Genomic DNA, 15,264 nt, shown 5'->3' with positions numbered 1-15,264 from the left:
GAGGGGTGTTAGGGCTATTTTAGCTTAGATCATCAATTCATCTTGCAGTTCTTCTCCGTCTATATTAACAGTGTTATCGCTACTGAGCGCTAAAGGCAGCTCCTGGCAATACTTCATGAGATCTTCATTAGAAATCATTTAAAAAAAATATTTCCACTACCATACATAAAGTAAAAGATACCGATTGCAGCTAGATGCAAATTCCAATCGAAAATGTATCAGCTTTAAAATTTTCCTTTGGATCCATACAACCACCAGCATAAGACTCAAAATATAACTGTGTTTGATTGTACAGCATAGATTGTACAGGATTTATGTTTATATTTATGTTAAAATTAAGGTAAATATATCAAAATATCAACATCCAACTTCACAGTGCTGACGTAACAATGCTTGTTAAGTCCTCAAACAATTCCGCGTTGTATTTCTAAACGATTTTAGCAGAAGACGCAACAGGAGTATACAGATGCAGCCATTCAAAATGGGTGAGGTATTTCGCGGCATACCCCGGTGGGCGTGTCGGGGTATCACGCGGTATCACGTAGTTCACGTGTGTCACGTGACTAACTATCCGGCGTCGCCTTGTAAAACCGCCAGGGGGAGCTTAACCTCTCATGTACAGCATTTGAGCCTTTAATTTTGAACTGTGTATTACAGCATGTTAATCATCAGTCATTAAAATGTTGGTATATTTTATGAAAGCAAGATTGTTCAGTTGGACAAAAGTACACAACCTACCTTTATCAGAAATATTTATGCATCAAAGCCTTTACTGAAGATATTACTAATAGTATTAATAATGGATGACTTTGGACAAGCTGTATACTCAAAGTATAATTTCTTTAGCACATTTGTACAAGCACTTGGAATCTATCCAAGCCATACTTTGTCAGGCATTTTGTTTTACTTCAACTGGCATAAAAACTTCCTTGCTTTTAACAGGGCGTTTCATAATTTCTAACTACGAAAATGATTTAAAATGCGACATCTATCATTCAACTAGAGCTTAAAATATCACAAGGAAAAATACACACCGATATTTCATTTCTCCCTAAACATTGTAAGCTTCGAAGTCTTTAACGTGATACCGGAGTCAACAAGCATACTTTTAGAATTTGATTAAAAGGGAATATAATATGGAATCGCGTATCTCAAGAATTTAATAACGGTATGATTATATCCGTGTACTGCGGCAGGGCTATGTAGGGCTGTTTCGCCTGCTTGTTCATGCGAGCTGTCTTGTAGCCTACTGGTCTAGGTGTGTGACTACCAACTGGCAAGTTGTGTGTTCACATCCAGCTGGTGCCGGACTTTTCATTTTTATTTATTTATTTTTTAATCGCGTAACATAAACATATTACCGTATGCAAACTGTACTGTATACAGTATGTGTATGTATATTTAATGTCTTAACTGTGCCCGTTTAATTGAATTTAAAAAAAATATTTAAAACACAAACATTAAGCTGTTTACATCTTCCACCTGAGAACAGTCACCCGTTGCTACCCAATGCAGAACGGTGATTGGCTGACACCATCTGACACCCCTCTGATTGGAGAAAAAAGACGTGCTGGTTTGCTATACATACTGTACCAGGAAGAGGATTTCTTTCTATTCAAAACGTGTATTTTAAAAGTTTAAGAAGTAAAAACCTTACAGCGTACACAGATTTCTAAACTGATCAGGATCGTTATCTTTGTCTTATGCATAATAATGTTCACCGCTCTGTCCAGCAAATTAATAATAAACTTTATTTTATATAGCGTTTTAAACAAATAAGTAATTAGATTGCTCATAAACCTAATCACTTGCTTTTTCTTTTTATTTAGGCTCAGATTTCAACTATAGATCGTATTATTAATAACCATAATAACAACCAACCAACAAAAACAACCATATAAACATAATACCAACCAAAAACATAGATAACAACCACAATACAAAATCAAATAATCAAACCATTTTACTCTCGCAAAGTCCTCCAATTATCATAATCCCACCCCTTATGCAAAACCAAACAATCCTCCCATCCCAGTTTATCCTGTTTATCATAAACAAAATCCACCTCAATTTTCAACATAAAGCATTACACAAAATCAATACCTCAACACTCCATACTCAACAACGATAATTCACAAACAGCCAGAACATGTAACTACACATTCCCGAACAGACCTAATATCCATAGCCCCGCCCCTTATGCAAAACCAACATCCCTCCCCTGTTCTCTCTCTCCCCTGGCAGTTGTAATTGTTTTTATTTTCAAATAAATTTTAGCAAAGTCATGTCTTTTAAAAATCTTAAGATTTTTATATTTATGTCTTTATTTAGTGGTTTCATTAGTGACAAAGGCTAAACTTTCTTGGAAAAATGTATTTTATGTAAACCATGTTTGCTATTAATTCATTCAGGGCTAAAATATGTTCATTGTCTTCTAATGAAAGAAGGGTTCCTTTCGCCGTAGTCGGGAGCCTAGCCTTTAACTAGTAAGTACTGTACTTACTGGGTTTTTGAGGGGGGGGAGGTGTCTTTGGCTGGAAATCTCGCCTCCTACTTTGAAAATACCCGTGAAACCGGTTCAATTCGTCACAGCCAGCACTCCTGCAGAGAGGGTGGGGTTGTACTTGCAGTGTATACAGTACACGCGTTATGCTCTTTGTTAATGTCTAAGCCGGAACATATCATTATATCTCATTTTGTATTTCTTAAAAAAAAATCGTTCATGTTGTGATATTTAGAAATATACATTTGTTTGGTGCGAGTGAAGTTTTATTTAATCTCTGAGCCATACTGATTCTTCTGGAAGCCAGTTTCCGCCAGGGAGTAAAAAAAAAACACACTATGGTATTCTCTCCAATGCAGTGCAGTTAAAAACATACCTCTGATGCTGCTCCTAAATGAATATCATTTATGACCATCAGAAGCTTTATGCTCCTTTTCTTTTTTCCAGTGGATTGAACAGGGAGAGGCATTTCATGATATACTTTTCACTGGTGAAACAACAGTGGCTCTGGAACAGTTTTCAACCATGTCGTTTTATAAAAAGGGGAGATATGTACACGTTACTGAAGCTAAAAGTTTAGCCTTTGTCACTAATGTAACCACTAAATAAAGACATATAGAAATCCCTACGTTACAGACTGTATATGGCTGGTATTGGTAGTTTAAAGAAAAAATACACACCAGTATTCCACTTTCTCCCTAAACATTTTAAGCATCAGAGTCTTACATGTGGTTATTTATTGCATAATTTAATTTTGAAAGCCACTGAGACATCAGGTACTACTGTTGTATTTATGAAAAAAGAAACAAAACAAAAAACATACTAACAACTGTGCCATCCTACTCCTAGGTTAATACATTTTATTATTCATAAACAGTTAACATTGTTAGCAAAATATTTTGAATTATATTTAACCCTATTTTTTCTTTAGTTTTGTATTTAACTTATTATATGATAGTCAGACTTAATGTATATTTGAACAATGAAAATATATTTTTACAAGATTTTACATTAAGCACTTAAAATTAATATGGTTAATAATAGTAAACTGTAACATGCTGTAACAAGATCGGTTAAACTGCGAAGAAAATGCTTTCAGAGAAAATGTTTCAGGTGTGAAGAACATAGATCTCCAATGTAATTTCAACCAAACCTGTTCCCACACACCCTGCCCCCACTACAATTAGAATACACACAAACATTTTAGCGTTTCATTCTGAGCAGAAGACCCTCACACCTGAAGAGTGCTGGCTGTGACAAATTTAACCAGTTTTACAGGTTTCAATCACAGACCATGTGACATGGGACTCAGTAAACTAACAGCGCCACTGAATTTGATAATACCTAACCAAAATCTGCAATATGGAAACAGAACCTGTGTGATTGTTGATAGATGATGTATTCGTAACATTTTTTCAAGACGAACTACAACATTTAAAAAATGACTTGTATGTACTTGATATCTCTAATCAATCCACGGGTCCCAGCACAAAACGAAAGTAAAACGCATACCGTTTCGCGCTTCTTATTAGTTGCTCAAAAGTAATTTGACCGTATGAAATGCATAATATAAACCTAGAAACATATACGTGAGCAGTACTTAAGCACTGTAGTATCGGTGTTAAGACATACCTCTCAAATACTGTAAATCAAGTTAAAAATATCTCAAGACCGATTCTGGTCGTAATGAAACCATGTTTCGTGTATGTTTTCTTTTTCATCTTGAAATAACTCATTTCTAAACCCGTTGTTTATTTATTTATCCCGTATTAATAAATAATAAATTTATTTTATTATAAATATAATAAATATAATAAATTTAATATAACGTTTATGTTTATTTATTTATCCCCCGCCAGGGGAGAGAGAGAACAGGGGAGGGATGTTGGTTTTGCATAAGGGGCGGGGCTATGGAAATTAGGTCTGTTCGGGAATGTGTAGTTACATGTTCTGGCTGTTTGTGAATTATCGTTGTTGAGTATGGAGTGTTGAGGTATTGATTTTGTGTAATGCTTTATGTTGAAAATTGAGGTGGATTTTGATTATGATAAACAGGATAAACTGGGATGGGAGGAAGGTTTGGTTTTGCATAAGGGGCGGGATTATGATAATTGGAGGACTTTGCGAGAGTAAAATGGTTTGATTATTTGATTTTGTATTGTGGTTGTTATCTATGTTTTTGGTTGGTATTATGTTTATATGGTTGTTTTAGTTGGTTGGTTGTTATTATGGTTATTAATAATACGATCTATAGTTGAAATCTGAGCCTAAATAAAAAGAAAAAGCAAGTGATTAGGTTTATGAGCAATCTAATTATTTGTTTAAAACGCTATATAAAATAAAGTTTATTATTAATTTGCTGGACAGAGCGGTGAACATTATTATGCATAAGACAAAGATAACGATCCTGATCAGTTTAGAAATCTGTGTACGCTGTAAGGTTTTTACTTCTTAAACTTTTAAAATACACGTTTTGAATAGAAAGAAATCCTCTTCCTGGTACAGTATGTATAGCAAACCAGCACGTCTTTTTTCTCCAATCAGAGGGGTGTCAGATGGTGTCAGCCAATCACCGTTCTGCGATGGGTAGCAACGGGTGACTGTTCTCAGGCGGAAGATGTAAACAGCTTAATGTTCGTGTTAAATAATTTTTTTAAATTAAAATTCATTCTATACAGCAATCGCATATTTGGGTACCGTTTCATAAAACTTTCATGCTTAAAATGTTTAGGGAGAAATGGAAGACTGGTGTGTATTTTTTCTTTAAACTACCAAGACCAGCCATACACAGTACAGTTTACATACATACAGTAATGTTTATGTTCCTAAATTAATATCGTTTATGACCTTCAGATGCGTTAGCTCCTCTTCTTTTTATGCTCAGCTACTAAAATTTCCCTTTAGTGGTAAAATCCATAGAAATATTCAAAACTAAGCGGATTAAAATGTGCACAGTAAAGATATTAAATGATTAAATCTTTGCACTACCAACCAATGCACCACGAGTGCCCCTGTCGGTCATTTTGGCCAGCCAATCACTTGCCCTGCGGTATCCTCCAGTGCCCCACGGTGGCTTGTGGGTAGGTTACTGTACCACGGGTTTTTACCGCGCATTTTGAATGGCTGCATCTGTAAATGATATCTCCCGCCAGCCATTCAAAGACACTTTTCCATGGGTGAATATGGTTTTCTGGGGAGTTGTGGTGTTGATCACTGTTGGACTTCCCCGGTCTCAAGTGTTGTTGTTGGACACGAGCAAAAGACTCGCATTTTCTGCAAATATGAAGAAAGGTAAGGTTTCGGCTTTAGCAGAGACAGTGTTTAAATTGACAACATTAAGGAGGGCATCCCTGGGTGGGTGTGAACCACCAACCTTACAGTGAACAGCAGAACGCACTTGCCGATTGCGCCACAGAAACTGACAAATGAGGATGTTGTCCATTCACACCTATCCGGGCAAAAAATAAACATCGCTTGCATTTTCATGCCACAACCCATTTGTATCTGCTAGGCTGCGCAGTCGTCTTGCACAAAGATAGCTTTGAAAAGCGTTAAAAGCAAGTCATTCCGAGTTGGTCGTTTGTGTTTTCGAAATGCTGTATTGCTGCCAAATGCTGAAATGATCTCTCGGCACCTCGGTTGTCATCTCTGCTCTGTAAAGGAATCACAGCATGCGTCGGCTTCTAGCACGGTGGGTCGGGAGACGATGCTGGTGGTCGAACAAAAGTGATGTCTTCCTCGTTAGTATAGTGGTGAGTATCCCCGCCTGTCACGCGGGAGACCGGGGTTCGATTCCCTGACGGGGAGTCGCTGTTCTTCTACCTCCTTAGAGAAAGGACTGGCTTTCACTTCTCTGTGTTTCCTTTCACAGCGCCATACACCTTTTCATTGCTCTCGCTTTCAGAGCATCTGCACGGCACAAGACTCGACATAAGGATGCGCATTGAAGTGAAAGCAGGAAGCGCTGCGACATGCACTGTGCATATCCCGCCACACTAAGAAGTGAGTGGGTCTGTTCGATCACAGCACTAGGCGAATCCCCAAACAGTGTGCGTGGCGACAAAAGAAGCCGATCTGTTTCGAACCGGGGACCTTTCGTGTGTGTGGCGAACGTGATAACCAGTATACTACGGAAACTGTGCGAAACCGTAGTAACCAGTGCTGAGCTTCGCCAGTGATATTCGATGTGAATTGAATGCTATTCACCTAGTGCTGTGATAATTGAATGCTATTCAATTCACCAATCCTATTCAGGGGCGGAAAAGGTCAGAGCTGTGTGTGTCTCTGTAACTCGCCGTGATCGTATAGTGGTCAGTACTTTGCGTTGTGGCCGCAACAACCCCGGTTTGAATGCGGGTCACGGCAGAATAGGGGCGTCTGCGTTTACTACTTGCACGAATGAAGGCAAAAAAAAAAACAAATCGATGTGAACAAACGGCGCTTAACAGAGGAGTACTGCCTGACTGAATCATTGATGAACTACAGAGGCCACTCCGTCCTCTTCTCTGTTTTCTTCCATGACTAACTAAGGACTGGGCTGCGTCTTCGAGAGCCGGGAAGTCGGACTGGCCTGGCTAATTCCCGAGAGCCCAGCCCCTGCGCACAGGCACAGAACAAAGAGAAACGAGCGCATCGCCAAATTGACGTCCCGCTAAACTATTACAGGAGTAAGACAAGTAAACCACCAAACTGTGTTGAAGCAAGAGAGCATAAAGTGTGAACGCGGTGACTAGGTTTTTATACTGGCAGGACCTGCTACCACACACCTGGTCACATTACCGCTCAATCAACACAATCAATTACACACAGAGACCCGGATTGTTCTCAGCGTCTAATTAGAACCTGCTTCCAATCTGAGGCGGGACTGAACACTTTCCCATGTGTATCCGACCTCAGCGGAGGAGTTTCACGCAATTTAGACAGAATTAAATCACCCACACGTGTAAAATTTGCTCAGATTAATTTATTGTTCAATTAGTTTCTAATTTCCGAGGAAAGTGTGTTAAACTCGCTGTCAGACAGAGTACGGAACATGCGACACGTCCGTCCACACTTTCCTTTATCGAGGGGGCTGTTCTATCAACATGTACCGCAATGAAAATAATTTTACTATTTTTCATGTGTAATTGCATGTCATATTAAAATGTGTAATACAAGCATTTCTTTGCTTCCCAGTAAAGAAATACTGATCAGCTTTTGACATGATCTGATAATAATTGTCTGATTTTTCGGAGATTGGTTTTGCTTCGCAGCACTGAGAACCTATGGAAGCCCGTTTCCGCCAGGGAGTAAAAAAAAAAACGCGCTATGGTATCACAGAATTGCGACTTATCAACTCAGAATTCCGACTTATCAACTCAGAATTGCGACTTAGTATCTCAGAATTGCGACTTAGTAAGTCAGAATTCCGACTTTATATCTCACATTTGCGACTTCGAAATAGCCATATTTCATTGTCTGTCCTTTTGTTATTGTAACGGATTCGGGTTCTAGGGCTTGTGCCCTAGTTCACTGCATTGACTAGAACCCAGGCCTTGCCAGCTGTCAGAATTCTGAGATACCATAGCGCGGAAACAGGCTTTCATACATTTCAATTAGTCTGATCAGTGTAGGATAAGTAAATGTAGAATTATTACTTTGTCTCCTGTTTGTATATAAATGAATGTCTCTGACAACTTAATGTTAGTTTTTAATTTAGTTTTAGTTTTACGATGTAGGTCAGGCGTTGACATATGCACGAGCATACGAAATGTCTCACTCCTGATTCAGCTCATGCTCCATAGGAGAGAAGTGATTCCTCCTGCTTCTCATACAATCATTTTATTCTTAATCATAATTTTCTTTAGTTATGATCAATATTGAACTTTTTCTAAATAAAACGACAATAATCAAACATGCAGGCAGACTTTTAAAAAGTATAAGGAGTTGACAGGGTGCACCTTAGGAATAGTTGTTAAAAATGTGAGAAAATGTGAGAAAAGGAAAGTTACGTAAGCTCTCACACACAGCATTAGAGATTGGCATCTGATTGTAAAAAAAAAAACTACCCGTCTCCCCAGCATTTAACGGTGCTGTTGTTTTTGTTTTATATATTTATATGTTGTTAGCATTTTAATGAATTGTTAAAAGATTGATATACAACTCGCTAAATACGAAACGTAAAAAACCCAACTGTAAGCAATTGACCTTTCATATTCCTGAATTTTAAATCCCTTTGTTTATCTGTGTCCAAGTGCCTGGTGCAGCTATTTTGAAAGCAGAGTCTATGATTTATTGCGGAAGTGCATTGTTGCCACCAAGGAAAAAAATCCAGAATTCTCCTAATTAAGAAATACAAAATTATCTCCTAATTGCAAGATAGCAACGATATCATGTGTGTGTATGAACAACCTGTTACATTTGCAATGGCAGTACCTACGGACTATCGAAAGGTTTGCTGGCACTGTGGGTTTAGTGTTCCTGATAATGTGCATGCTGAGAAATGCATACAGACTGACTTTCTTCTCGGAATGAAAAGGTTACCGTTTGTTCCTCATGTAAACACAGTTTTAACCATTATCACATATATATGAATTAAGAACGAATGTGACCTGGAATCCATTCTACCGCTTCAAACTGAAAGTCAGATATTTAGTGTCAAAAACTACATAACTCAAGATTTTTTTTTCCTTGATGGCAGCATTGGCTTCTGTAATTTAGATTCAACCACTGAAGAGGTTGGTTTTGTGTTTTAAGCTATTAAACATAACTGGTAAGTTTAAGTCAGTTCTTGTTACTCTTTCCGCTCGAAAGAGCTGTATTAATACCAGCGCACCTGTCTCGACAGGAAAGTTATTGCTGTTCCCAAACCAATGTACTGCAGCTTGTGGCCATGTGTTCCTGCTGTCAGCCTGTGATACCATGTACGTCCACCGCTAGAAATATTACTGCTCCAGTACAGGAGTAGAAGAGGAAACAAATGCAAACACCGTTTAGAAAAAACACACGTCTCAGGCCTTAACCATGACAAGGATGGGATTTGAACCTAGACGAGCAGAGCACAATGGATTAGCAATCCAAAAAGTGACTCCTGTTTAATTTTCTTTTCACTTGCTCGATTTGTAGTACGCTCCTCAATCCTTACAACCGATAAACAAAATGGCTTAATGTGCCACAGCATTCTGCTGCAGGTAGGGTTTGCACCGTGTATTAGGTGAACCCGAATGAAATATTTCAAATATGTGAAGAATTTCATGAAACCTGAGAAAAGAAGATCACAGCCAATGTCAACAGTTCAGAGCCTGTTGTAATACAGGCTAGAATACAGTTACAGTAGTCTAAGCTTTATCAGCCTATTTAAAATAATTTTTTTGAATCCCTGGCGGAACACACTCCATAGGAATCAGCGCTTTTCTACAGTATATCGCCTTTAAACACATATATTTAAACACGCGTTTACCAAGGGAAACGTTTTATTTTTTCAAAGAAATGTTTGTTAAAAAATAAAGTCATAGTTCCATGGGATTCAATCATAGACCATGTGACATGGGAGTCAGGAAACTAACACACAGCGTCACCGGATTTAATAACGCAATAAAAACGCTATAAAATAATGTGATTAGGCACAGAAAAGGTTTACTGCACAGTACAATAAGAAATGCTGACCATGACTTTAGAAGCACAAATTACCTTACACTCAATTTAAACACAAGCTGTCTTTCTGTATGAACCTCTAAGCTGGTTCATACAGAAAATGTAGAAATGCATTAGCCTGATTATGATTAAAAAAAACACATAATTAAACACGTATTTGCGATTTAAATCAGAACACGATTTAAATCAATATAAATGTTTATATTGTAACGCATACTGTCCAGCCTCCATTTCTCTATAAAAATTTACTCTGTTGCACACACACACACAATAGAAGCAGGAACCGCTGTCAGAAGGGAAGATATGTTCAAAATATCGCAAATATCGATCATGTTGCGATATTTTGAAATATAAAAGACAATTGATTGTCCATAATATCGCTATTCTATTTTTTCGAAGAAATGTTTGTTAAAAGAAAAGTCCAGCACCAGCTGAATTCAAACACACAACCTGTGTGTTGTTAGTGACGCACCTAGACCAGTAGGCTACAGGGGAACTCACATGCATGGGGAAGCGAAACAGCCCTACACAGCCCTGTCACAGTACACGAATATAATCATACCGTTATTAAATTCTTTAGATACGCGATTCCATATTATATTCCCTTTTAATCAAATTCTAAAAGTATGCTTGTTGACTCCGGTATCACATTAGTTAAAGACTTCGAAGCTTAAAATGTTTAGGGAGAAATGGAATACTGGTGTGTATTTTTTTTTAAAGTACCAAGACCAGCTATATACTATATTATTTATGTTCCAAAATTAATATCGTTTATGGCCTTCACACGCGTTACAGTATGCTCCTATTCTTTTTATGCTCAGCTACTAAGATTTCCCTTCAGTGTTAAAATTCAATATCTACAACGGGCACAGTAAAGACGTTTACAGTAAAGACGAGTGCCCCTGTCGGTCAACCAATCACATACCGCGTCATCTTGCGTCATGATACGCGATAACGCAGCCAATTACCTGCGGTACGTGTCTGTACCGCGCACTTTGAATGGCTGCATCTGTAGAGTGTATTGTGACACTCTAACCATGCTGTTGCTATTATAGACTATAGGAATAGACTACTTTGAGCCTTCCAAATTCCATTATGTGAATTTAAGCTTTTTTTTTTATTAATAACAGCATGAGTAATACTATGCGTGCTCAGAAACGTTACTTATTAGCTTATGAAGCAACAGTGTTTCGACAATTTGCGGTCTTCAAAAAGTAAACGCTGAAGTTTTTCTACTTCCTTGTGAGCAGATCACCTTTGATTTAGAAAAGGAAAACTTACTCCCCTGTTGCTTTCATTGCAATATCTGTATTGAGATCCAAGCGCTAAGAAAGCTAGATAACGCAAAAGTCATAAACCCGATTTTAATTTAGATACACATTTTCTAATGCAGCCTTCATTACAAGACAGTCTATTTCTCGATAGCGTGTAATGTGAAAAAGAGAAAAACGAAAATATATGGATGACAATATTTAAAAGATGAAGATTTTACTTTTGAGAAAACCGCTGGTTTTAGAACTTTGCTGTGCTTCCTGCATCATTGTCAGTGTTATAAACCGGGTGTGGAGGTAGCGATCACTTTGTAGAGCAGTTCATAGGCTGGAGCTGTTCAGACTACTCTTCTTATTTCTCAAATGCTTCCATCATTTTTTTCACGCTAGGACGCGAGTGTGTACATGTGCTTGGTTTTCGTTTCACTGATTCTCATTGAAGATTTGGGAATTAACGACGAAAGAATACTTTGCCTCGGAAAGCAGAAGGTTTGGTTCACAACGATCTTGAAGACACGCCCATGTAGAGCACAGTGTGATATTTGTACTATAAAAGACCAAGTGCTCAAAGTGACGTCTGCGTTTACCGTTGAAACTTTCTTCAAAGTAAATCAAGACGTATGTCTCTCTCGCTGTGTGTGCTCTTATCTGTCCGTCTCTCTCTCCTCTTCTCTCACTCTGGCAGTCTGTGCAGAGTATCTGAAGGGGATGTAACACCACTTGGCAAAGAAGAAAAATTCTCAGAGGCAGAATAAAAAATCATTATTCTCTTCTCAGTCAGATTCACAGCTCAGACTCACACTCACACTCAGACAGAAGCTCAATGCTGTACTGCTCTCTATCCTCACAATCCAGAACCAGAAGATATTCAGACAATCAGTACTGCTACATGAACAATATCAGACAGAACAGCCTGGACTCAAGTTACATTTCCCCCTTTTCTCCTTTCTCCCAGCCCTCTTAAAGACATAAAAGAGCTCCTGGTTCTCCTCTCTGTGAACTGGGCTCAGGGGTCACTGATCTGGCAGCTGTGGGCTCTGCTCCAGGGAAGAAGCAAGAAACTTCAATAAACCCTTTCCAGGACTTCCAGCCCTTCAGTATTGCTTTCTTTAATGTATATCACCCTCCAAACATGTTTTTTAATTGTTTTATAACACAAGTGAGTGTGGAATTATTTTTTGTATTTATGTAATAAACACCAGTATTGACACTCTGATCAGTATATTGATTATTAGTAGCCAAAGGCTGATGGTCGTGACTAAAATAGTGACCAGTTGACCAGTCTGTAGCTCTGAGCAGTGGGACTCAGATCACACAGAAGAAGATCTGTCTGTGTGTGATTCCACACCAGCCCTGGGATTCAGCTGCTCTCACAAGTGTCTCACAGACAGTCTTATAAATGTACAATAAGATGATTGTTACAGTTATAAAGTTAAGTGGAATCATCAGACTACCTATAGAAGTGAGAGCTTGGTGGAAATAAAACCAGTATACACCTCCAGGATCAGGAGTCTGATCCTCCTGGCTCTTTTACTCTGAAGATTCGTGTAAAACCCTTAAAAGCGCTTATTTCAGGGACTTGTGCTCATTCTCTACTGCTCCACACGGGTACGCTTTGTAACACATTAATCTGTGAAGTAAACTATTTTTTTTCTGTTTAATGATTTTCATTCCTCGGTTTGTCGCTCTCCTTCTCCAACTGTTATAAATCGCCTCTCTTCACAGCCCGGTTTAGTTTTTTGGAGATGTTATATTTGTATGAAAACCAGGAGTCTCCTCCAGCAGAGATGCGCTATTTTTTAAAACTTTTTTTATTAAATGTATAGAATTTACAAATTTAACTACAACCAGAAGATTAAGAAACATGTATAAGAGATAAAAACATATAACAGAAAACAGAAAAAAAACATATAACCAGCAGAGGTAATGAAGTAAATTATGTGATCAAATTGTATTTTTACATATATCATGTTTTCCTTGATTTATTATTTCTCAGTTATTTATAGAATTTAAATAGTGTTTCAACATGCATGCGTTTCCTGTATAAAATAAAAATCAGCACTCACTTTTTTACAAAACACAAAAAAAACGCTTTTCTTTTTGCAACATTTCGAGTACCTCTGGCATTCATGAAAAAGACACACAAAAGCAGCAGAGACGCGCTCTGCTCTGTCAGAATAAGCGCTGTGACGTCACAGACACCAGCCAGAGCGCCGGGATCAGAGAGAGAGACCGGGGGAGGCGCACGGAGCGCACGGAGAAGAGTTATTGATCACTTATCTATCGACAACCAATTATTTCAACTGAAGAACCGTAAAAAAATCGATTAACTTCACGATTGGTGAGTACTGATTCTTTTCTTGACCCTGTTTAAGTATCTAGAAAACAGTTAATAAAGACTGTATCGACCAATTACCATAGTGCGTTTAGGGTTAATAATATTCAATCCGAAATTACACAATGATTATTCATATTATTATTTAGGTAACTGTATCCTAGAGCTAGAAAATGATATTTCAAGTTCATAAATGTATGTAAGTAACAGTTTAAATGCATTTTTCCAGTGTTTATAAATCATAAGAATGGTAACCACGGTGACAGGCGCCTCGTCACTGCACGCGTCTAAGTGTCTCGCATTTGTCACAGAGAGCGGTGTGAGGTCACGAGCAGCAACTAATACTAATATCAGTGTCTTCATGTTAATATTAGTGAGATTACAACTGGAAATTTTAATGCTAGTGTTCATGTGAGTATTAATGACAGTGGCACTACTGATTGTTTTAGTTTTAATGTTCATATTCATGTTAATATTAATTATAATTATAGTGTTACTGTTGTAGTATTAGTAGTATTTATATTTGTGTTATAGTGTATCTGTAGGTAAGTGAGTTTGTGGTATCTGTGCATGTGTGGGTGCGTTTCTGGAAGTGTGTGGTGTCTGTGTGTGTGGTCTGTGTGTCTGTGAGTGTGTAGGTATGTGTCTGTGAGCTTGTTGTGTCTGTTAGTGTGTGAGTGTGTGGGGTCTCTGAGTGTTTGGTGTCTATAAGTGTGTGTCTATGAGTATGCATAGTGTCTATTTGTTTCTGTGAATGCTTGCCTGAGAATGTGTGTGTATGGTTTGTGTCCGTGAGTGTGTGGTGTCTGTCAGTGTGTAGTTTTATATTTGTAAGTGTATGTGTGGGCATGTCTGTCAGTGTGTGTAGTGTCTATGTGAGTATTAAAGCTGATAGCATTACTGATAGTTTTAGTTTTAATACTAGTATTTATGTAATATTAGTGATACTTATAGTGTTAGTGTCAGAGTATTAACACTCATCATCATCATGTTAGTTTTCATGAGAATATTACTGTTATTATAAGTATTATTAGTCTAGTAGTAGTTTTTGTCAGTGTTAGTAACAATGATAGTGTAAGTTTTGGTGATTGTGTTACTGTTGTAATATTAGCAGTATCTGCATTAGTGTTAGTTATAGTGTGTCTGTACCTAAGAGTGTATGTAGGTGTCTATGTGCGTATATAGTGTCTATTTGTGTATCTGTGAGTCTGTGAGTGTATATATGTGAGTGTGTGAGTGTCTGATTGTGTGTATAAATGTGTGATGTGTCTGTGAGTGTAAATGTGTGTGAGAGTTGTACTGGCGAGGCTTATTAATGAGGCAGAATTAAGTGTTTCTGAGCTTCCTAAATGAGGCCCCATTTCTCTGTTCATCTCTGTGGTGCAGCCACAGAGAAACTATTCATGCAGGCTGATTTAAGGTTTCTTAGGACAGCTCCCAAAGAGGGATGCACTTAGCTAAGCCTGGCTATCATGATCAATGGTCATCCATTGGTGCCTATCTGTCTAGGGAGTGCCAGTTGG

At 38.0% G+C, this 15,264-nt stretch overlaps 1 protein-coding gene, 1 non-coding gene and 1 pseudogene across 2 annotated transcripts in view; 2 read left to right on the top strand and 1 right to left on the bottom strand.

The window, feature by feature from the left end:
* LOC138242338 (zinc finger protein 850-like) overlaps positions 1 to 15,264 on the top strand; it is a 1,462,105-nt pseudogene that overhangs the window by 994,302 nt on the left and 452,539 nt on the right.
* The window catches only part of LOC107075906 (antigen WC1.1-like), a 123,952-nt gene that overhangs the window by 40,457 nt on the left and 68,231 nt on the right, over positions 1 to 15,264 (bottom strand). The window lies entirely within an intron of this gene.
* trnad-guc (transfer RNA aspartic acid (anticodon GUC)) lies at positions 6,239 to 6,310 on the top strand. Its single transcript has one exon. It is a non-coding gene; the product is annotated as a tRNA-Asp (tRNA).

This window comes from Lepisosteus oculatus, chromosome 14 (assembly GCF_040954835.1).
Source record: "Lepisosteus oculatus isolate fLepOcu1 chromosome 14, fLepOcu1.hap2, whole genome shotgun sequence".
Lineage (NCBI taxonomy): Eukaryota > Metazoa > Chordata > Actinopteri > Semionotiformes > Lepisosteidae > Lepisosteus > Lepisosteus oculatus.
This window is presented reverse-complemented; position numbering and strand designations above follow the sequence as displayed.